The sequence below is a fragment of the Spodoptera frugiperda genome, chromosome 7 (assembly GCF_023101765.2).
Source record: "Spodoptera frugiperda isolate SF20-4 chromosome 7, AGI-APGP_CSIRO_Sfru_2.0, whole genome shotgun sequence".
Taxonomy (NCBI): domain Eukaryota; kingdom Metazoa; phylum Arthropoda; class Insecta; order Lepidoptera; family Noctuidae; genus Spodoptera; species Spodoptera frugiperda.
The window spans coordinates 1,990,207-2,013,314 of record NC_064218.1 but is presented as its reverse complement, the minus strand read 5'-3'; the positions used below and the strand labels follow the sequence as shown (position 1 = coordinate 2,013,314).

The 23,108-nt window shown below is 33.9% G+C and overlaps 1 protein-coding gene across 2 annotated transcripts in view; it reads right to left on the bottom strand.

Moving 5' to 3' along the window:
• The window catches only part of LOC118265648 (hemicentin-2), a 307,809-nt gene that overhangs the window by 246,586 nt on the left and 38,115 nt on the right, over positions 1-23,108 (bottom strand). The window lies entirely within an intron of this gene.

Sequence of the window (23,108 nt, the reverse complement as noted above, 5' to 3'; positions counted from 1 at the left end):
GTATTGTGTAGCTTCTTGCCGACGAGCATGTATGAAAAGACTGATGGCTATTGATGAAGAGAAAGAGTTATATAAGAATCGTAACAATCGAAGACAGGCGTGAGGTTATGTATGTATTTTTACCCGACTGCGCCAGAAGGAGGGTTATTTTATGTTCTTGGATTCAATTCCTAGTTAGTAGTTAATACTATTCTTAATTAAACACTTTGATGTGTGTTATAATCATATCAAAACTGTCCTTCTGTTAGTTACAACACAGTGTCAACATTTCGCAAACTTTCACGGGATAAAATAGGGCTTTTATTTTCAGAGAAAATAGAGATCAATACATCAAGCCTCTTCTGGTATATAAGATAAAACAAATTCTCCTCCTTTATTCTTACTGTATTTATCTTACATCTATAATATTTTAGAATATTGAAATTATATTTCGACGTTTGAGCTTTTAGTATTTTTCCGATTGGTAGCGTGTCAAGAATCTTTTCAAATTTCAGGTGGAATTTTCCAGATCTTTTGTTTAGAAGTGACTTTTTATTGATGATGTGATCAGGAGAGCAATCATCGATGAAGAATTATGAAAAGGTCTGTCGACTGATCCTCAAATAATGTTGTCATATAGAACGTATATTATATTAAAAATATGTCAACTTAGCCGTCTAGCTGCTACACTCAGAGACATTTAATGACTACTTAAACTATTCCTAAGTACTCAGGACTAGGTTAAGTAACAATTCAATGAGTCTAAGTTTGGCGGTAAAGAATGTCTGACATTAAAATATAAATCAAAAGCAACGTCTATCTCAAAACAAGTAATATAATTTAACTAAACACTATAAAACGTCTCGAGTGTACACTTATATATAAATATTTTCAGCTCGGTTTTATCAAACTATCCACAATTTCCCACTGAAAATTTATCGCTTCACGGTTTTCAGTAAAAATATAGTCATTTCCAGAGTTTCTGAGGTCGGTCGGGAAAATAAAAATCATGCCACGTACTTAGGAGCTATCGCGGCGATGTTCACAATTGGCACTTAACATTTGTGCGAAGCAATATAACACTTACTGTACGTACGATTAAGCACTATTTTCCTGAAACTTGGAAAAATATAAGCGAACGTTCTACAAGTTTATTGGTAACAGTTTTAGCGAAATTATTTTAAAGTCAGTTTATATTGACACATTCTATCGAGTTTATCTATTACTGTTTTGCAAATCTGGATAGTCACTATTCGACTGCACCATTGGCGCGGTGGCTGGACAACCGGCTGCCGCGCAACGTGTAGCAGGTTCGATTTCCGCACGGAGCAACTCTTTGAGTGATCCACAAATTGTTGTTTCGGATCTGGGTGTCTAGTGCATATGAAATTTTATGTTTGTAAACGCACCCCCGACATAGGAGAAAATCCTAGAGGGTGTCGACGTTTTTAAAATAGTAATTAAAAATACTTATATTACTTGACAAAAAACACCATTACATTACCACTATTATCACTTTAAACCGATTTCTGGATTCTAAGCCAGAGTGTGATGTGTTTTTGAGTGAAAGAAGATTATTTTTGTCGTAATAATTAGTTTTGCGAAAGAGTTAAAGTTTTGAATTTTATATTTTTTCATTTTTGTAAGGTGTTGAATAGTGTCATTGGCTTGTACAGTTCTATTCAAATAAATAAATAAATAAATCACCACCACCATTGCCACCACACCATTATCAATTACGCCACATGCGTTATTGTTTCACCCTCGTGCCTGACCTCACCGAGCGTGTCGGATCGCCATTTCATCGGATCATCGATAGTATACCATTATATCTTCTGCGCAGTTGACTCTCTTTGAGTCAAATCGTTATGCTCTAATAGAATGAAAAGGCTCTTAATATATTACTATCCAGATATATTATATTATTTGAATGTTTAAATTAATTCATTCTTATATTTAATATCCATTAGTATAATATTCATTTACTCAAAGATGTACTTTATACATAGAGCCAAAAACTTAGTATTTACATTTTCTATGATATAAGCCAGTATAAGAGCGAACGGATTACCTAATGGCAAGCAATCGCCACCGCAAAATTAGGTAATTGGATCTCCGGTAACCTCACTTACACAACGAAACACAACGCAAGCGTTGTTTCACGTCAGTTTTCTGTGAGGTCGTGGTATCACTCCGGTAGAGCTTCCCATTCGTGCCGAAGCATGGCTCTCCTACACCTATTAATTACATACGCTCTTTTCATGATCTCATCTACAGTCTATTTACCAATATAATACCCATGTCAATAGAATACAAACTAAAACCTGCTCAATGTCCACTGCAAATGCACACTCAATACCCCAAACACGGCAAAGACCTTCACAAACTCCAACAAAATTAATTAAGGCAAAGCCAAAACTTCCGAAATGGATTGGTTCAAAATCTCTAAGCCCCGCTAAACTTGTAATTATTAATCGTCATTAAAATGCTGTGGCATCGCAGGTAGCCGTACCTGGCCACCTGCCCGCCTGGCCGGTTGATTAAAATTGCACGACGGATAAAGAAAACCTTTTTCGTTTAAATCAAACTTGATTGAAACTCTTTGGTGGTAATTTTTTATTGAAATCCTTGATTGTTTATGGATTTGTCCGGTTTAACTGTGAAGGTTTTATTCGGTTGATTTTAATTGGTATTCGTTTATCTGTGGCTGTTTTTTCGCCGTGTTTTTCGTGTTTGCAAAGCTTTGTTGATAATGTTTTGTTGTAATTGGTTGTCGATTGTTGTGCTCTGTGGTTTATATTTTATTGAGACTGTTTTTTTTTTATTTTATTGGTTGTTGTGCGCTCTAGTTGTTTTATCATGATTGTTTGTCTAGACGTGGTGGGCTGGTATGGATATGGAAATAATATCAATTTTGTGAGCATCTTTTTTTAAAAAAAGGGTAAATTACCTATCCAATGACTTCTTCCGCCTTGGGCGAGGCAGGAGGGAGTATCAGACCCTTACTGTCTAAAAACCACCCCGTTCCTTCTCCTGCTTTTCGAGCTGGAGCTTTGGTAAACCTGCTAGGCAGTTCGCAGCTCTGTTTGTGAGCATCTAGCACCAATATATAACACAACTCACACAACAGCGTTTAATGAATGTATCTCGGGAAAGTCACAATTAATTAAAAATTATCTAGCCATACTTTACAGTGACAAAGGGTCACCCAGCCGACCTGAACCCTAAACAAACAAATACCTTTCACATACTTCAGTTGTGTCCCCATGAGGACAAATGACGAAGAATTTAACGAATGCCCGTAATTTTACATTTCCATCTGTTATTTGCTTTACATTTTGTTGCTGCCTGTTGGTTGGGTCAGTGGACTGTAAATGGTTGAGCTTGTAATTGGTCTAGCGAGAGAGAGTAATATTTCGATTGCCTCTCATATGTATCTCTAATATACAGTTTTATAAACTTTTCCTTGAATTAAAGTTTGCTTAATATGCTTAATGTCACGGGTTACCTACTAATGACATGTTTATATTTTATTCTATTCATTAATTTGATGATTTCATAAGAGTATACGTAAACAAGAGTTTTCATACTATTTTCTACAAACACATAATTTTTTGGATTGTCCGATCATGAAAATAATGTGTTAGTTTTTAGTTTTATATTATCTGAAGTAGATATCTACGGTGCATGTTAGAAAGAAAAATACAAAGCGGATATGAATGGGGCCGTCGGTAGAGGGCGCCCTAGACAAATATAGCGACCGAATTGACGATATATTACAGAAGGGCTAAATTAATAGTACCCTGTACGGACGAGCATACATGAAAATACTGATGACTGTTGACGAAGCGAAAGAGGTGTGTAAGAATCGTAGCAATTGAACTCCCATTGAAGACAGGCGTGAAGCTATGTATGTATTTAAAAAATTGTGTATGATGTTTGTTAAACTCCTTTATGGTATACAGACACCTTAAATTTTGGAATATACCAGACAAACCGTCAGATGATGAATTAACCACACCTACCACCTTTATCTACACCTTTGAAAAAAACAAGTGAGGCGATGCATGTATTCTCTCTTATGAAAGGGTTACCCTTTTGTTCCAATATCCTCTGAGGGTGTTCATACTCTGATGGCATTTTCCTCTCATATAAAGCATCGTAAACATGCGTTTTATTTATACGTTCTTTATGTTATATGTGTGTGAGTATTTGAACGTTGTTACGTGTCGGTATTGTTCTGGTGCGAAGTAAATATTTGTGACTATATTTTGTTTTGAAATTGACTTTTTTTTGGTATTCTGATTAGTGTTTTCTTGTTCGTAAAATAAAGGTGAATGTTGTTGAAATGTATTGTTTAAAAATCAGCTAGAGGGCCCCGGAAGGACATATTATATTATGGTGACCAGATTGGCGACATAATAAAAAAGGTCAAATTAAAAGTACCCTTAACCGACAAGCATACTTGAAAAGACTGATGACTGTTGATGAAACGAAAGTGGTATATAAGATTCGTAGCAATTGGCGTTCCATTCTCTGCCCACATCCATGGGAGACAGGCGGGAAAGATATATTTTAGTGTCTTTTCATTTTGGAAAGGTCAAGAATAATGAGTTATATTGTAGTAGATACACAGACTCTTAAAGAAGTTTTAAAAAATCGAGGACCAAAAACTTTTAAATTGCTAAGTCTATTTATTATCCAGTCTTTCAGGTTTCTGTCTATTCTTAATATATTGTTCTGTACATGTACAGATTTTCATTCATCAATGTTAAAGTTTATTTTACCACAAAATGGCTGACTTTGATTGACAAACGGTTAATTAAAAGCCTCAATAACAGACAACATAAAAAATGTTAACACAAAAACTAAACCAGATTATTTTGTGACGCTATTGATCAAAATTCAAAATGAAATTTCCAACAAAAAATAGTTTGGACGTCACTCCAATGAACGATCAATCAAGTCGGACAAAATTAATCTGTGTAAAAAAATATACGGTAATCAAAAACATGAAAATATGTGAAAAATGGGATGTGTTTGGCTTTTTGGATACGATTCCAGAATTATACAATGTAAGTCTCAGACTTTAAATATCATACACGATCTAGAATGCATTCAAGAGGACTCTGGTGTTTCAAATGTACTTCGGTTTGGGGTCATTTAAGCCTTAATTTTACTATAGGATATTATAGGATTTTATTGGTACCGATAGTAGTGCCACTCTTTGTGTGATACCCAAATTGTGGTTTCGGGTCTAGCAATCATGTGCATATGAACCTGTATGTTTGGAAATTCACACATAACACAGGAGAAAATACTAGTGTGGGACAGGGCTTAAACGAAGTATAATAAGAATAATTATTACGAGTTCGTAGCTAATAAAAAATCAACGCACATCATATTAATCCTTCGGAAAAAGAAACGTCGTGATTTCACGTTCGAAAAAAGGACTATTTTTTACCCCCGACAAAATCGAGTTAGCGGTTGCCGTCACCATGTATAATAAAATAATAAGGAGTCCAACCATTTTTCATAATTCCCGGACCAGGCGGGCCAACCCATAATTTACTTTTGTTTCAATTGTTAAGAGTTTTAGAAGAAAAAAAGATTCATTCTACGTTTCCTCCTCCTTTGTCGCGAGACGAGGCCGCCCTCAGATTTTGATGAGATTTCTTACATTTTCTTTGGGAAATATTTCAATGAGGTCTAAGGGTGTTTCGTTTCTATTAAATTTTGAAGAAATTGCCCTTTTATTGTTCGAACGAAGAGGATTGTAGATTAGTTTTGTCTTCCTGGAGATTATTAAGGTTCGAATTTTGTTACTAATTTAGTGGCTTGCCTTTTCTCTCTTTTATATTAATTTCTTGGAAGTTGGGATGAAAGGCAACGTGAATGTCAAGTTTCATAACCTTTTTACTTTGAATTTGAATGGATAAATTGTGGTATTTGAGTAGATAAGCTAATACAGTATAAAATAAATGACTTTGCTATATTATATCGTTTTTTTCGGAGTATTTTGTTATGATCAGTAATTATATACGCTTACATTAATAATTCTACGACATATAGTTGAGAATGCAAGACGTTTTTAGCTTCCATCATTATTATACCCCTTACGTTATATTTTTTCTAATCATATAAAAAAATCAAACCCTTAAAAAACCTCCTTAATCGTCCAAAACCATCGGTAAAAAACCCCCACTTTTTACATTATCCCTGAACCAATCGTATCGTTTCAAACGATCGGCCATGTTTGATTTCTTACCAAGGAAGAGATCAGAAAGAATTATTGAGTATTTAACGGCTTTTTGTCCCTCGTCAGTTGTAACCGTCAGCTGAGAGATGGCTTAGTTAATGGGATAGTTTCCCACACCCTTTCCCACCCTATAAGGAAAAGATTTTGGACACCCCATAATCCCTACATATCACCGTGCTACTTCCATGCTAGTTCTTTTTTAGACAAAATGTTTTATATAGCTGCCGCTACTGGCTTTGACCGCGTTTTCGTGGGATAAAAGTGCCTATGTGTTATTTCAGACCATAATCTAGCCCTGTTCCAAATTTCATCTTGATCCCTTCAGCCGTTTTGACGTAAAGGAGTAACAAACAAACACAAACTTTCCAATGTAATAATTATTGATGAATATATTATTATCTTATTCTAAATCAAACATATCTCAACACTACTTTAGCCAACGCAGAAACTTAACCCGTTATGCGTCTGTTGGGTTTTCACTCAGTCGACCAACAAGGCAATCGTTAAAATAATAATATTAAAACATGAACTAGGTATAGTTAAGATTTTATAAAAAAGTTAACAGGATTTCTCCAATTAATAAAATATTCAGTCAAGTCTCACCAAATTAATAATGAGATGAACATAATTCGCTAATATAATTACTTAAATTAATGTCAGAAAATTTTTGAAAGTTCGTACTAACTAAATTATTTTTTGAAAAGTTAATTTACCGACTAATCTAGTTACGGAGCACCAATGACCTTCGGCTAATGTACGAAATTATAGTACTTGAACTAGCTTCTGCCAGCGGCTTCGCTCGCATTTCCGTAGGATAAAAAGTATCCTATCACCTAAGTCAGCTCATACCCTGTCTGTATATCAAATTTCATCAAAATACGTTCAGTAGTTTCAGCGTGACTGACAAAGAAATAAACTTTAACATTTATAATAGTAGTGTGATTGCTTTAAAAAATTTGGACATCCGTTACCTATAATATATACCTACTTATACCTATATATAACTTACCTACTACATACATATATTAATCAGATTCAATCAGAATCAGATCGAAAAGGATTCATAAATCAATCGGTTGTCGCACTTAATACTCAGGGTTATGAGTCCCCGACATGGCTTGAAACTAATCAAGCACCCTCGAACCAGTATGTCTTGCGATAGTTATTGGGGAAGACAGGGTTTGGTTGCTCCAGCATTTGTAGTGACAACAATTTATCGGTCGGTGGCCAAAAATCGCAATCTCTGTCTCTTTCAAAACTGTTTTTTTTTACTTCGATCACTGTTAGTATTCCATTCGTGTGTTTATGTGATTTAACCTTCGTAACAATCGATCGATGAGACAATCCGCTCTGATTTTCCTTAACGAAAATCTGACTAATATTCGTTCCCAGAAAAAAATATCAAGGTTAATATTTAATATAAATAAACAGTAATAAGCAACAACTAGAAGCAGATTGCTGACATAACACTTTTATCGCTAATCTCGATACCTAACTCTGACTAAATAATTTTGGTCGTTTATGGAAATTTAAAAGGTTTTGCGACAGTGACATCCTTGGTACAGATGGAACGGTCGGGCTCGACGTAAACAGCGATCAATCATTGCGTGCCAGTTCGGCGGTTAGGGCTGTCACATGATATTTTTTTGTTCGTGTTTTTTTATTATTATTATTCATGACACATTTTTGATATTTGAAAGTAAGTTGCCAAGCTATGTAGCTCAGTATGACGTTTAGAGGGTGTTGTCAATTATATTTTGAGTTATAATATACAGTTTGACTGACGTGTTATAAACTTTTTGTTTAACTGTCTATGTGAGTCGTAAATTGAAATTCTAAATATAAATAACTTATTTTATTGGAATATCTGGGGGCATGGTACATTTATTTTTCAATAAAATAAAAGAGATTGACTTGGCCCTCGGATGAAAACACAAGTATACCTACTTGTATTGCATGATTACGTGGGTTGACTAAGTCAATGAATTTTATTTAAAACGTAAAATATTGATATGATAACAGTTTACATAATGACTTAAGACAGAAGGCCCCTTAAGTAGGGACTATATAAAATAACTGACTTGGTATTACATGCATCAAAAAACTGAGGTGTAAAACTTGGGCATTTTTACAGGATGTTTTTGATGGTATTTTTCTTTCAACTCATATATTGTGTTGACGTTAACTGCCGCACTCAGAGACATTTAATGATTACTTAAACTATTCCTTAGTAACGATTTTGTCCCGAAAACAATTGCTAAGGACTGGGTTAAGTAACCATTAAACGACTCTGAGTACGGCGGTAAGTTCTACTATAAAATATAGGAGAAGAATAAACATACTACATATTATTATTTCATACTGTTATATCTAAAATGGAATATTAATTTTGGGCTAAATTCACGTTAAATTGGTTCTAGAATAGCTGTGTGAATAAACTAAGTATATAATTAATGGACTCGAAATATTAGCTCAGGTCAAACATTAATGTTCTATGCATAAATTTATGAACGCAAAGCAATCAATAATAAATTAATTATATTTCCACCTATGCTACAAATTAGAAGAATAGGGATGATGACGGGGTATGAAGATTAAATATGTATTTAGTCCATCAGGTATGTACGGAAAAAGTATTAGATAGGTATTTTTTTTATTTTGTCACATAATATAACACTTAGATATAATTCAATACGGTACTTAGATAAAATGAATCAAAGTTTAGGAGAAAACGTACCTAGAAGTGAGGTCACGCGATATTTCAAATCAATATATTTTCGAAAGAATTTGTTTCCGTAAGAAAATAAAAAATTGTGCCTATATATTTTAAAATAATTTACAAGACGGCTATTAAAATAAAAATTAGTCATCTAACCTATTGAATTTGAAACCACACTATCGCTGGTATCACATATTGTTATAACAGAAAAGAAAGATTTGAATAGATTCCCTGAAGAGTAAATGAATTAAAAAAACATTTCACTACTACAAATTGTTAGCTTACTTTTCAGGAAGCAACACTGGTTGTTTTGTATACCGATATTCCTTGAAAATAGGGAGCATTTTAAAGGAAACTTCTCAATTCAATGTAAGCAAAACCACAGACTGAAAAATAGTATTTTATAAAATTATATCAAATATGGAAACAATTTGACAAACGAAATGGAATGCAGTGGCATTTTGACAGCCAACTATCAATTGCGGTTACTGAATATTTCATAGAAGAATGGGTACAGTTAATAATATCAAATTAATCATAATAATATTTTATTACTAGCTTCTGCCAGCGGCTTCGTCCGCGTTCCCGTGGGATAAAAAGTGTCCTATGTGTTATTCCAGATAATAATCTACCCCTGTTCCATATTTCATCTCGATCCCTTCAGCCGTTTTGACGTGTTTGAGTAACAAACATACACACAAGACAAAAACTCACAAACTTTCGCATTAATATTATTACTCGTAGTAAAATTTTTACAGTTTTAACTACTGAAGTAAGGATAAGTTTGTATCTACATTTAGTATAACCTTAAACAGTGCAAGTTTTCTTTGAATTTAAAAATAAATTTGACAGTCTACGTAAACTACATCTTACCTAATCCACCATTCTCCATCCATTCTCATCTCACACGTCTTTTAAAAACTTAATTTGACAACAAAATAAAAACTAATCCATTAACGAATTAACTTGCAAAACAAAGTGCTTTGCAGTATTTACTCAAAAACAAAACACATTAAAAATAAAAAGCAACTTTAACCAAAAAACAAAAAGGTTTCGTTTCAAACGTGCAGACAACCACGAATTAGGGTTCACCTTTCACATCTGAGGGGTCATCGCCAAGGGTCCTTAATTAAAAAGGGGGTCAGAAAAGTCTTTTATGACACTAAGTTTAAACAATAGTCCTTTGCGGTGAAAGTGTCTCGTTGACATTTTGAAAATTTTGATGGGTTTAATTATCTTAATGGGGGCCATAAAGGGGGCTGAACGTTGGCAAAGTTATATAAATTATATAAATTTTAATTCGGTTTTATTCACACTATGTAACACTGATTATCTCTGACACTGTGGTTCTTGGAATCCATTGTTAATTCTCTTTGATGTACGCCTGCATTTTCAGATTGTGGTTTTAATAATTTCTGAGTGACTAAAGATAAAGTAACGTCTAGACGATTTATTTTAATGTGGTGAAATTATTTTCAAATTGAGTGTGAATTTGTCTTTTCGAGAATTATGTTAGTTTTGAGAACTAAGGTCAAGAGGTTTCGTTCTAGGAATAGGGGTTTTGGGTCGACCAAAGAACTTTTAGTCCTTTGAGTTTTAGGTTAAAATCCTGACAATAATTTTACTGAGCTTAGCCCAAGGTCATGTTAAATGGTTTTATTTAGCTTGACCTATATGTTTGGGTCAAATTTAGTTGGGATTTTTCCCCCTTCTTGACAACAGATCAATCTGATTATTGGTACGTACTCTTATTTTTAATGAACATACACAAATTATAACTTTTTTAAGGAAACCGCTTTTTATCTTCTTTAGCACCTCCATTTTTAAGCCAAATAATAACCCAACAATATTCTCTTAAGTCCAAAAAATACTATACTAAAAACTACTTCAAAATTGGTTCAGCCAAACGCAAGATACATGTGCACAAATATACGTACAGGTGAAACTGAGAACGTCTTTTTTTCAGTCGGTTAAAAACCGTTTAACATCAAAATATATTTTATGTATTACCTGTTTAGCATTTAGCTACTAAACAAAAAAGCCAATAGAATAATTTGTAGGTAGGGGAAAGTGGGGTTTTTACGCGACATAAAATATGAAAATAGTTTTATATGTTAGAAAGATATAGCCGTATATCATTCGCCGGTAATTCAAGGGATCACGACCACCATGGCAAGTCAACGACACGGGATACGCGGACGCACGTAAAAGGTATGAATTTTAATACTTTTAATGCGTTATGTAAAATTTGATATGAACTTGGATTTTATATCTATTGAAATAGTTTTTAATGTCGTGCGTTTATCATATATGTGGGAAACTTACATACTAAACCATTCAAATGACAGTGACGCATTTGGTAAAAGTTTTATAAATTAAAATATTTTTTCCAACTATTAATTTTTTTCCACCCGGTGGGGTAAAGGCGAACGCTGCATGTGGGGTAATCTCGAACGTTCGGCATTAGTCCTCTCTCCTTTTTTGTTAGTTCCCTGTTCATATTTTTTTCAACTTAGCCACCGGTAAATAGGGTATGGTGTTTTCCAGCCTATGTTGATTTCTTTGTGGCACTAAATTATGTTGTCGGGTGATTTTGATAATGCTAAACATCAAATAAATTGTTTCAGATTCGTCGTAATTATAAAAGAAAAACTGAAACTAAATACAGTTTAGAGGATCTCAAAAAGGCTATAGTCGATGTTCAAACCAAGAAACTCAGCATTGGCAGAGCAGCAAATACTTGTGTTCCAAAAACTACAATTTACCTTAGTAATGTTAGTACGTGATTACCCCACTTGGTGTTCGGCTTTACCCGACATCAGTTGGGTAAAACCGAACACTAAGGGTTTTTTTTTCGGTCATTTTCTTATATTTTATTAAAAAAAATAATGATGTTGATTAGTAATACGTTAGCTAGATAAGTAAAGTTTATAATTTAATAATTAAAGAAACTCTGTGATTCGATTCCACTGTTTTATTAATATTTTCCCTTAGGTGTTCGTGTTTCCCCCACTTTCCCGTACTATGTTTTTCTTTTTACCACATAAAATATGGATACTAGTTTTATATCGCAATATAAAAGATATCATTCTATTTCAAGGGACAGACAGATGGCAATACCAATAAATAAAATTATGAACACTAAAACTTAATGCGTTATTAAAATTTTGAATGAAAGTGGATTTTATTTCTATATGGATACAGTTTTAAATGTCATGCGTGGGAAAGTATAATATATGTACCTACCTATTTGTAAAAGAGATAATTTTAACTAAATGTCTGTTTAACGGTTCACTAATTGTAAGTGCTTTTTAATGTTTTTCTTCTCAATTATGAAGGTAGATAAGTATTCTTCTCATATAGAGAAGGAAGCATTGATCCACGTTTTCTCACAGTGGATTTATCATTTCTTTCAATTAATTTAACTACAGGTACGTTCTTCTCCATTCGAAGATCGCCACAGGCTCGCATCGTACGCATCGCACGCATCATACGCAACGGATTTTAGTTTGTCATGTATAGAAAGTCATGCAACTGCGTCCACTGATCCGTATCGTACGGACCGTATCGTCGACAATGCCTACATGCAATGGGTACTGTCGATGACGTGCATACAGGAATGCGTTCGATGCGTGCGATGCATACGAATGCGGGCCTGTGGACGCTTACCTTTATAGATCGGAGCCATTTATTAAGAATATGTATAAATATTTTATATACAATCTGCAACTTGTTATTATATCGACTAGGGTTTTATACATTTTATCGGAATGTAAGGGCGTGGGTAATAAGATATTGTCTTGGTATTCGATTTAAAAGGGGGAATAGCGAGACAGCTATATACCCCTTGCTAGTAAGTTGCAAGGGGACTGTCGTATGCACGGAATTTTCATCGATTCGTGAATGGGATTTGTGATTTTCGAAAATGTCGATTATAGCCTGGAAGAGAATATGTCCTATGTAGGACAAGTATTTATCTTTAACAATTATAACTATTCCCAAAAATCATAAAAGGGAAACTTTGAGAACTTTACTAACGTATTTTGATTAGATGTTGTTGGTACCAAATAATAAGCAATTTCATTTCTGATAGCTGCACTGATTGAACTACTTCAGTACGGTACCATAAGTTTTTTTAATACCACGACGGTGCCAAGGTCGTACGGCCCACCTGATCGCAAGTGGGTACCGTGGCCTATGAACGCTTGCTACACTTGGGGCATTAGTGTTTGTGCTATTTGGTGGGCATAAAAATGATAGTTTGTATTACATTAAACTAGTGGGTTTAAAAAAAGGATATAAGTTTGTATATATTTCTATACCTTCGGGAAATAAAAGGCACAGAATGCTCATAAAGTTTTTTGTTTATTTAAATACAATGACGAGTATGACATCACGATTAGACCCTGATGAGTTGAAACATGGGTTCTATGTCAATAGTAATAAGGTTTAAATTAATAGAAGTACTGAACTATTGAACCACTAACCTAACGGACGCAGGTGTGGCTTTTACAAAGAATCCATAAAGGGAATAATTCTTTGAAATATTATTTGATACTTTTGTGTAAAATTGAAGTTTCTTTTTATAGATTTTGTTCAATCATGCTAATAATATAAAGAGGAAAGGTTTTATTATGTGGTCGTTGATTTAATAGACTTTTAAGCTACTGACTAGTGTGTTTACTCTTGAAACCAATCTCAATATTAATACAATTTCAATCCAATAAAATTAATAATTGTTCAATGTCAAAACTATACAACTCCAATCATATACCTGTTAAAATAGCATTCAGAGTGTGGAATGTAAAATCAAACTCAATACCATTTAATTTATTCAATAACCACGCGATACGAATGCAGTGGGTGCTTATGCAACTCAAGCGTACAAAATATCACAATATCAGTGTCGATCAATCGGAATATAATTCAAGAGTCTTACGTTTTTAGATAGAGACATAGAGAGAAAGTCTTACATTTTTCACGAGACAAGCTTTTTAAAAGGGCACAATATTATAGAGTACGGACTTTTTCCAGAATCAGAAACCATAGTTATTTTTTTGTTAGACAAAACGTCGGGATTTCTCCTCTGGCGTGGGTGCATTTACAAACACACAATTTCATATACACATCAGACTCAGACCTGAAACAACAATTTGTGGAACACACAAAGAATTACTTCGTGTGAAAATCAAAGTCACTATACGTTACGTGGTAATAGCGCCACAGTCAAAATAGTAAAATCAAAATAAGCCTTCACATCTATTGCCAGTAACCATTGAAAACTCCGGAAGACTACAACAATATAAATTATTGTGTAACATCACACCATGTTATTGTATACTTAAGTTATGTAGGTACCAGCTGAGCATATAATTATGTTTTCGTATAAAACTCTACACCGTTAGCTAATTATGGCCCATCTGTGTAATATGATTCGAGGGTATTTTGAGATTTGGGGTGGGGTAGAGGAACTGTATAAAGCGAGGGTGTCTTTGCGGATTACATTTTTTAAATAATCTCTTGGTTTATATGTAGCTGGCGTTGGAGTAAGTGGGCACAGATGTACCTTATAGAGTCTACGGGAATCAAGTTTTTGAGATTCAATCATTTAATAGTTGGAGTTTGAGGAAAGGATTTTCTTCTTTTTTAATTTAATAACAAAATTAGCCATTAATAAAAAATATATTCAGACACATAGTTTGTAGGTTTTCGTTCAGCAATAGACGTGTATTAGCCTATCAAATGCAGTCACATATACCATCTTTTCTTCAAAACAAATCTCCCTCAAAAATAAACAAAAACAAACATTCATTTACTTTTGTTTGCCATAACACGAGAAATATCGTGACAACACACACACATACAATAGTGACGTGTAAAGGGGAAAAGAGTAAAAAAAAAACTATGTGTATCTTATCGGCATACAATAAATCCTTTATAAGGAACGTTTCGCACCCCTCCTCTTCCATGTAGGGGGTACTTTACCCTAAAAAAATACATTTAAGCATGGCATTCATCATTGTTGGTAAAGAAAACATTCTCACTACGTATTATTGAAAATGATGGGGAAATAAAATTGCTCATGTTATGCTTGAAGGCACGTTAACGTTGGTATTGTTGAATGAAATTTCGTATCTATTGTAATATTTGTTGTGATTAACGTGGTGTGGATTCGAATTATGATGCGATTGACAGTGGTTTGTTTAAAAAAAAACGTTGCCTCACATTAGGATTTTATCCTATGTTTTAGGTGCGTTTACAAACATACAAGTTCACATACACATGACACCTAGATCCGAAACAACAATTTGTGGATTACACAAAGAATTGATCCGTGTGGGAATCAAACCCGTTACACGCTGTGTGGCAGCCGCACAGTCAAAAGTAGTAGTAATTCTAAGGATCGAATATACACTTAGCCACCTGCTAATTTCATCTCAGTATTACTTAAATCTCCACTGAGAGAGAATTTAAAACGTGAGAGAGTCTAGGGCACTTAAGTCCACCTGTACATATTACAGTATGTTAATTTAAAGGAATAAATAAATACGTTATTAGAAACTAGTATCTTAATACTTTATGGCATTTTTTATGTAAACGAGCACACGGATCACCAAATGGTATGCAATTGCCGCTGCTCATAGACACCCGAAACACTAGGGGTTGTTACAAGTGCGTTGCCGACCTTTTGGGGATTAGGAATTTGAGAATTGTTGGGGATTTGGGGATCAGGGAGATCGGGCCTCCGGTAACCTCTCTAACAACGATTTTCTTATACAATTAGCACAAAGTAAAAATCATAAATGCAGGTAACTACGCATCGAATAAAATAAAATTTCAGTCATTAAGTCCAGCCATCATAAACATTACATCAATATTTAAACCATACCGATAAAATATAACACAAACTAAAAACAAAATCCGAATACAATATTCAGAGAAACGTACATATTACCTATTTATTTTATTTTATATGTATAAGTTTATACATTTATTTAATGGTGCACATAAAAATAAATAGTGTGACTTCAATTGCCCGTTAAACCTTATTCGGGCGATAGCGTGACCTCACAGAGGTTAGGTTAATGTTACTGAAAATACCTTTAACTATGTTTTGTTATTCTTTAACAAATCACTGCGGTCTAGTGGAAACTATTGTATAACGAATTATATAAGTAGTTTTGGGCTACAATTTTCTTATTAGCCTTGACCAAGTTAAGCTAAGATTTGATCAATTCTTTCGATAATTGAATATTTTTATGGTAGTTGAAAAAAATCTTGGCATATTTTCGAGTCTGGTATTGTATCTGGTGAATTAACAATGAAACAGACTTTCGAGAAATCGTAATGTCTGTTTCTTATTATAAAGTGTAATAATATGAGAAGAAGACCTATTTTGGATCGCTAAGTTAAATCGATAATATTATAAATGCGAATGTATGTGAGTTTGTGTGTTTGTACGTAATGTACGTATGTTTGTTACTCAATTACGTTAAAATGGCTAAAGGGATTGGAATGAAATTTGGAACAGGGGTAGATTATGGTCTGAAAAATCATACATGATACTTTTTAACCCACGGGACCACGAGCGAAGCCGCAGGCAGAAGCTAACAAAACAATCCTCAAATTCAAACAGAAACATACAATTTTCATTTTTTTTATATAAAAAAGAGCCTACTTCTAGCTAGTACGTCCACGATTTCTATTCATTAAAACAAGGCTTTTATTCTTTTGAAGCGGTGTTCGTGAACTCATCAAAATTCCAACAAATAAAAGGCTACTTAACTTGACCGATGTATTTCTCTTATATTTTTCTCAACACATTTTTTTCAAAGCTTCAGAGTCCCAAGTTAATATTCTATGTACTATGATCTGCTTTCAAGACGTATATAAAGTAAAATATGTATTATATAACAGTTATATTATGTCTGTTGTTAAAAGTGTTGGTAAAAGTGAATCTATTGCATATTTTATGCCTGTTATGTTATCAAATCTGATATTATAAAACTCACTTTACTATTATTATTCCACATAACTTAGCAATAATTTAGAGTTGTATTAATTAATTCAATGTTTTAATTGAGTATAATAGTACAATAATAAAATATCCGCGCTTTAAAATCACTATAAATGAGATAACTGTGCAGAACGTTAAAACAAAAAATATGGTACCATCAAATACTCTCTGAAAATCTGATATTCTTTTCAGACTCCAATAGTCAGACAAGTTAACTAAAACCTAGATTGGTTACGTGCCTGTACATCAAAATGACAGACACTGTCTAACAAAGTAGTCTATAAAATCAGCCTAAACCTATAACCTTTTTGGGGGAACTGATCGACCCCACTATGCGCCACGTTGACCCCACATTGCTCCCACTCTCCCCACTTTTCACCCTATAAAGGTACGTACACGTTATTAGGTAGTGTTTGAAAGGGTGTGAAAAAATATCAGATTTTCAACACTCCTGTAAACGTAATATACGTTTCAGGATAGGTATCAGTCGTAACCCAAATATTTTCTAGCCCCCTTTGTGCCCTCTCTAATGTGAAGGGGGTGATTTATCTACTATTCAGGGTACATTACGTGGTAGTTGGTATAATCTGATATCGTGTGATTCAGTCATGAAATTCATGGATGTTTTTGAGAAAAAATATTATATGAAATGTATCTGAAATAGGGTTTTTGGTGAGTCTCTTGTTATTATTTTCAAGTGTTTTTGTATACTAAATGTATGTATATTTTCATAAATAAAAAACGTTAACGAAATAAAAATTAAGATTAAAATAAAAAATACTTTTACTATTATATATTAAAGATATATTAAAGAAGGAACAAATCAAAGGTACCCTTGACCGACATGTATAGAAAATCTGATGACTGATGATGAAGCGAAAAAAGTATGTAAGATTCGTAGCAATTGGCGTTCCATTGTCTCTACTTAGCCCCATGGTAGAACGGCGTGGGATTATCTAATGTATGTATGTACTTTTACTATACTGTATTTTTCAATTATGTAATACTTTTTTTACTTTTTCGTTTAAATTATCTATCTAGGCTAGTACTATTAAAGCAATCGTTAAGAGATGAGTTCTTTTTTTAGTACATAATTATCTTTATTGCAATCCAATTATCTTCTTAAAATTGCTTGTAAATTCTATTTTATTCTTCTTTTCGTAGTTAATTGACAGCAGTCTGCACTTTAGAAAATTATTTGAATTTAAATGTTCATAGTTACTTTATTTATTTTCTGTTGAACAGCTCGATTGAAAGACTAATCTTATTAAAATCAAGTACTTTTTAGATATTTAGAGACGTTCTAAGTTTTATTAAACTAAATTTTACTGTTTTTATCTGGAAATTAGGTTGAGTGAGCTATTTTATATGTAAGACTTGTTTTTCATGGTTATTATTATTTTTTATATCACGACGATGGCAAAAAAGCACACGGCCCACCTGATGGTAAGTGGTTACCGTGGCCTATGAACGCTTGCAACACTTGAGGCATTACATGCGCTTTGCCATCTCTTAAGAAACCTTCTTTCTTGATTATATTATACTAGCTTCAAACATCAGTTTCGCCTGCAACCCCCATAAAAAGTATTCTATCGCCCAAATCAGGCCATGCAAAGTCTTTATATAAAATTTTATAAAAACATCATATATTTCTTTTACACCCAAGAATAGTTACAAAACAAAAATTATAAAAAAAAAATTTCAATGCCCCTTTTTATTATTATTTTTCTATTTTCGAATCTTGCTACAATAAGAATTTATGTCACGAAACTACATAATAATATATTTGAACTTAAACAATAAATCTTGTTTGTTCATTTTCATTTAAACTGAAAGTAGGTCGCACTGTATGGGTCTCAAGATATGAGAACAATGACCTTATTGTATGTTGCGACGTTAAAAAAATACACTTTTTATGCTACTATTAGAAGACTGCACGGTTGGCGCAGTGATTGGATAACCGGCTGCTGTGTAACGTATTTTACGATCTATTCCCGCGCCGGCCAAAAAGTGATAATAGCAGAATTTTCTGAGTAATATAAAATTATTAGCCCGGAGTCAGGACATTCGGCAGTGTTTCACACCCGTAGTTCGGAAAGCACGTAAAGCCGCTGTTCCTATATTTTCATCTGTATACTAAATAACTTAGTTATCAGAACATACATAAATCTACATATAATTCTACATCATGATATAATTATAAATATTTAACTTTCAAAAACCACTCTTATAACAAGGCCAATAAAGTTGCTATCTAATTTAGATAAAACGAGCTCTCGGCACACAATAGGCGAATATAATTTTACAATCTACAAAGTTTTGTTTACGTAATAATTAAGCGTTATTGTTGTAACAAAAACAAACAGCTCAATTGTGCGTCTAAAATCATTTAGGAGGCCATCAGGCCGTGACGTCATCATAGTAATTGTGCGCAAGATTATCATATTTTCCCCAACAAAAGCAACTTCATATCGACAATATTCACTTTTATGGTTTCCCTTTGTGCTCTCATGGGAAGCCTCTGAGTTTTATCGCCCAACTTTTATTACCAAAACCTGTTTTTGTTCGTAATCATTGATTTTGATGTCTTTTTTATGTTGTACCGAAAAAGCTATTCCTCGCTTGTACAACAACATCACAATACAATACAATATGCAATTTGAGAGAAAATTACAAAAATTCATTCGTAACTTGTTGCTGTTTTTAGATCCTTGTTTCGTTGAAACTCGTTCGAGTTAAGTTATTGGCGGGCTTAGAAACATTCTAGGCACGAAACTGAGCTGAAATGGTCCATTAAGTTTGAGTTTTTTTTTAGACTGCCTCGGAAATGTCGGCCTTTCAGATATAGTACGGCTGTAACTTGATTTACGGGTTGATATAAAAATATTTTTGTATTCTGCAAATTTCGTTTTACTCAATAAAACTTAAGATATGTAAAAAAAACATATGTTATAAAATCGGTCTTATAACGCGTAAATCTTTCACAATCGTTGATTTTATGTTACTCATATACTGTGGATTTTATGACCTAATATGATTTGATAAAGTACAGCAATAAAGCTGTATCGTAAGCATCTGATATTTATACCGCCAAGAGTAAATAAGACAATAACAAAAACATGCTAAATCACGTAATAACGGAAGGGTTAAATAAGTTTCACTAAGTCAGTCGTCGAGTGTAGCAATTGTAGCCACGTTGCTACGGTAATTTATCGTAGCTCGTAGCGCGTAGCGCGTAGCGGTCGGCATCATCTACGGCGTAGCTCTTATACGCACATGTTACCTAATATATGTAGGGTAGAACAAGTTTTCTTAGGACAAGTACCTTGGTGTATTATGACAGTGTGTGCTTAATCAGCTTAGGGATCTTCGTGTTTCTGGGATTCGTAAGAACGAAGAAAGATGTTTTTCATATAAGTTTCTGAACTAACCTAATTAGTACTGCAAATGAAGACATCTGGTATTTTCATAACTAAAAATACGATTACCTAGATGTAAAAGATTTCTAAGTACGCACCTTTTTATTACTTATAAATAACCAAATAAAATTATCCATTCAGAAATATTCTTATTAGTCAGCGAGCATACGAGTTAGAAAGAGACATAAAACTCCATTTTCTTGCTCATGATAAAAATAAAGATTTTATCAGGCATACAACTGATTGCCATAAGGCGAAAGAAAAGAATGGTAGCAATTTTATATACAAAATAAACATTCAGAATCCCCAAAGACGAATAGCGAAGTTCAGGGAAAAGTTACAGGTACTGAAACGTGGGGTGAGGGTGAATATTTACCGACAATTTCCATCGAATAGGATTCCACTGAAAGACTTTTTTTTCATGAAAAAAAAACCGTAACATTCAAATACCGTAGCGTTGTACGTCTAGAACTGAATAAAGATGTCGAGGTATTTGAAATTGCAAAGCTGCGAAGTATCTTACTATTATCACAAATGTTTGTTTGATTATGTGTATGTTTGTTACTCAATCACTCCAAAACGGCTGAAGGGATCAGGCCGACATTTGGAATAGGGGATTATGGTCTGGAGTAACACATAGGCTACTTTTATCCTAGGGGAACCTGGTCGAAGCCGCTGGTAGAAACTACCAGCACCTGAGTGCGTTGCCGGCCTTTTGGGGCTTAGGAATTTGAGAATTGTTGGCGATTCGGGGATTGGAGAGACTGAGGGTAATTGGGTCTCCGGTAACCTCACTCATACGATGAAACACAATTTAAACGTTGCTTCACGTCTATTTTCTGTGAGGCCATGGTATCACTCCCGTCGAGCCGACCCATTCGTGCCGAAGCATGGCGCTCCCACTTTTAAATACGTATTTCACTGTTATTCGGAGTATGTGCATAATGGGCAATTCTCGTGTATTAAATAGTTTAATCGGCACTGTAATGCACAACTAATACCACAACACAATGCCTAATTAGCTACTCTTTACGTAACGACCAATTTTTGGTTTACAATAAACCAACAAACAATCACATTCATTACACCATACACACCATTGTTTCGACGTAACACGTCACCGGGTTATTGCTGCGTCATGCTAAATAAGGGTTCGATTCCACCCCTACCATCCAATGTCTACCCCTCAAAAAACTACACGAAGGTAACTTAAAGTCAATAAAAAGTTACGAAAAAAGTTTCACCTCTACGTGAGGGGAGAGGGATCCTCTAATGGGGGAATCTCGTTTAGAATGCATAGAATTGTTACGGTATATTCGCACTATAATTGCCAGTTTGAATAGCTAAAGGCGTCTCGTAATGCCTTCCTTCCGCTCTTTAGCCGCTGAGGCGAAAAGGTGCGCAAACAGCTCCATGTTTGTATTGTATTTACTTATTTACATATAAAAAAAATTGAATGTAAAATTTCCCTAACCATCTTTGAGGAAAATTCGTTCGCAAATGCCCTTTTTCTCTAAAAACCAGTTTAGGGTGAAATTCGAAAGGAATGGTGTAAAAGATTGGATTGAATGGTGCGGTCAGCACTTTGGAAGGTTTTCCTAGAGCCGTTATAAATAGAATTTGTTATATAGATTTATGTGGATTAGGTGCTAATAGAATTTCGATGGTTCTATGTAAAATGTTTCTGGACTAGAATGTACATGTTGGTTATATTTTATAGTTTCACATGAATATGTAAATAAAAAGCAGCTGCATTGGATATCTCCCTAGTATTGTTCCAATAAATATTAAACTAGGGAGGAACGAGTGCACCTGTATCTGCTGCACATATAGTATCACACTACATACATACATACTCTCTAATAATTATTATGATCAGCATCACTCTGGCATATTGTCACAGAGTTCTTCTCTGTAAGAGACCATTTCAATTGCATACCAAAGCCTCTTCTGGCACAGAGAAGGTTTTTTAAACATTAATCACCACGATTGCTCAATGTCGATTGGCAATTTCAAACTTATAATTAGAAATTATAAGCTCAGGTTCCCTCACAATGTTTTCCTTCACCGTTTGTCAGTAGTGTCTAAATAATTTTAGAAAATACATATAACTCGGAAAAAGTTACATAAATACTTACCGTTGGTGAAATGAAATGTTGAAATTATATTTATTTCTGTAAGTAGGTTATAAAATAACGCTTTTACACGTCAATATTTCAAATAGCTATATATAATGAGGCCGGCATTTTCTATCCGACAACTCTGAGAAGAAATACTGAAACGAAACTTAGAGGTCATAGTCTCTTTTAAATTCCTGACAATGAAATAGAGGATAAGGATTAGTAGGTTTCAAATCCGCACCCTCATGTATGAGAAGCCGTGCTACCGAAAAAGTCTAAACCTCCAGACCACCACGACAGCAACGATTATACTAAGTTCTATTTACATATAATTTATTATACCATAATTATTTGCCAAAACACGAGTAGACGAATTCATCGCCGTATTAATGATTCACAGAACATGCCATGTCTGCCTGCGATAATAACAATGCCATAACATTAACGACCTACTTATGGCGTCAAATTTAATTTATTTTAACTACATGTAATTTATGTATGAACGCTTAACTTTAATTTTGATGATTGTTCAACAAAAATAATAGTTATATTTATGACATTGTGAAATAGTAAATTCATTGTTTCGTTTAAATTG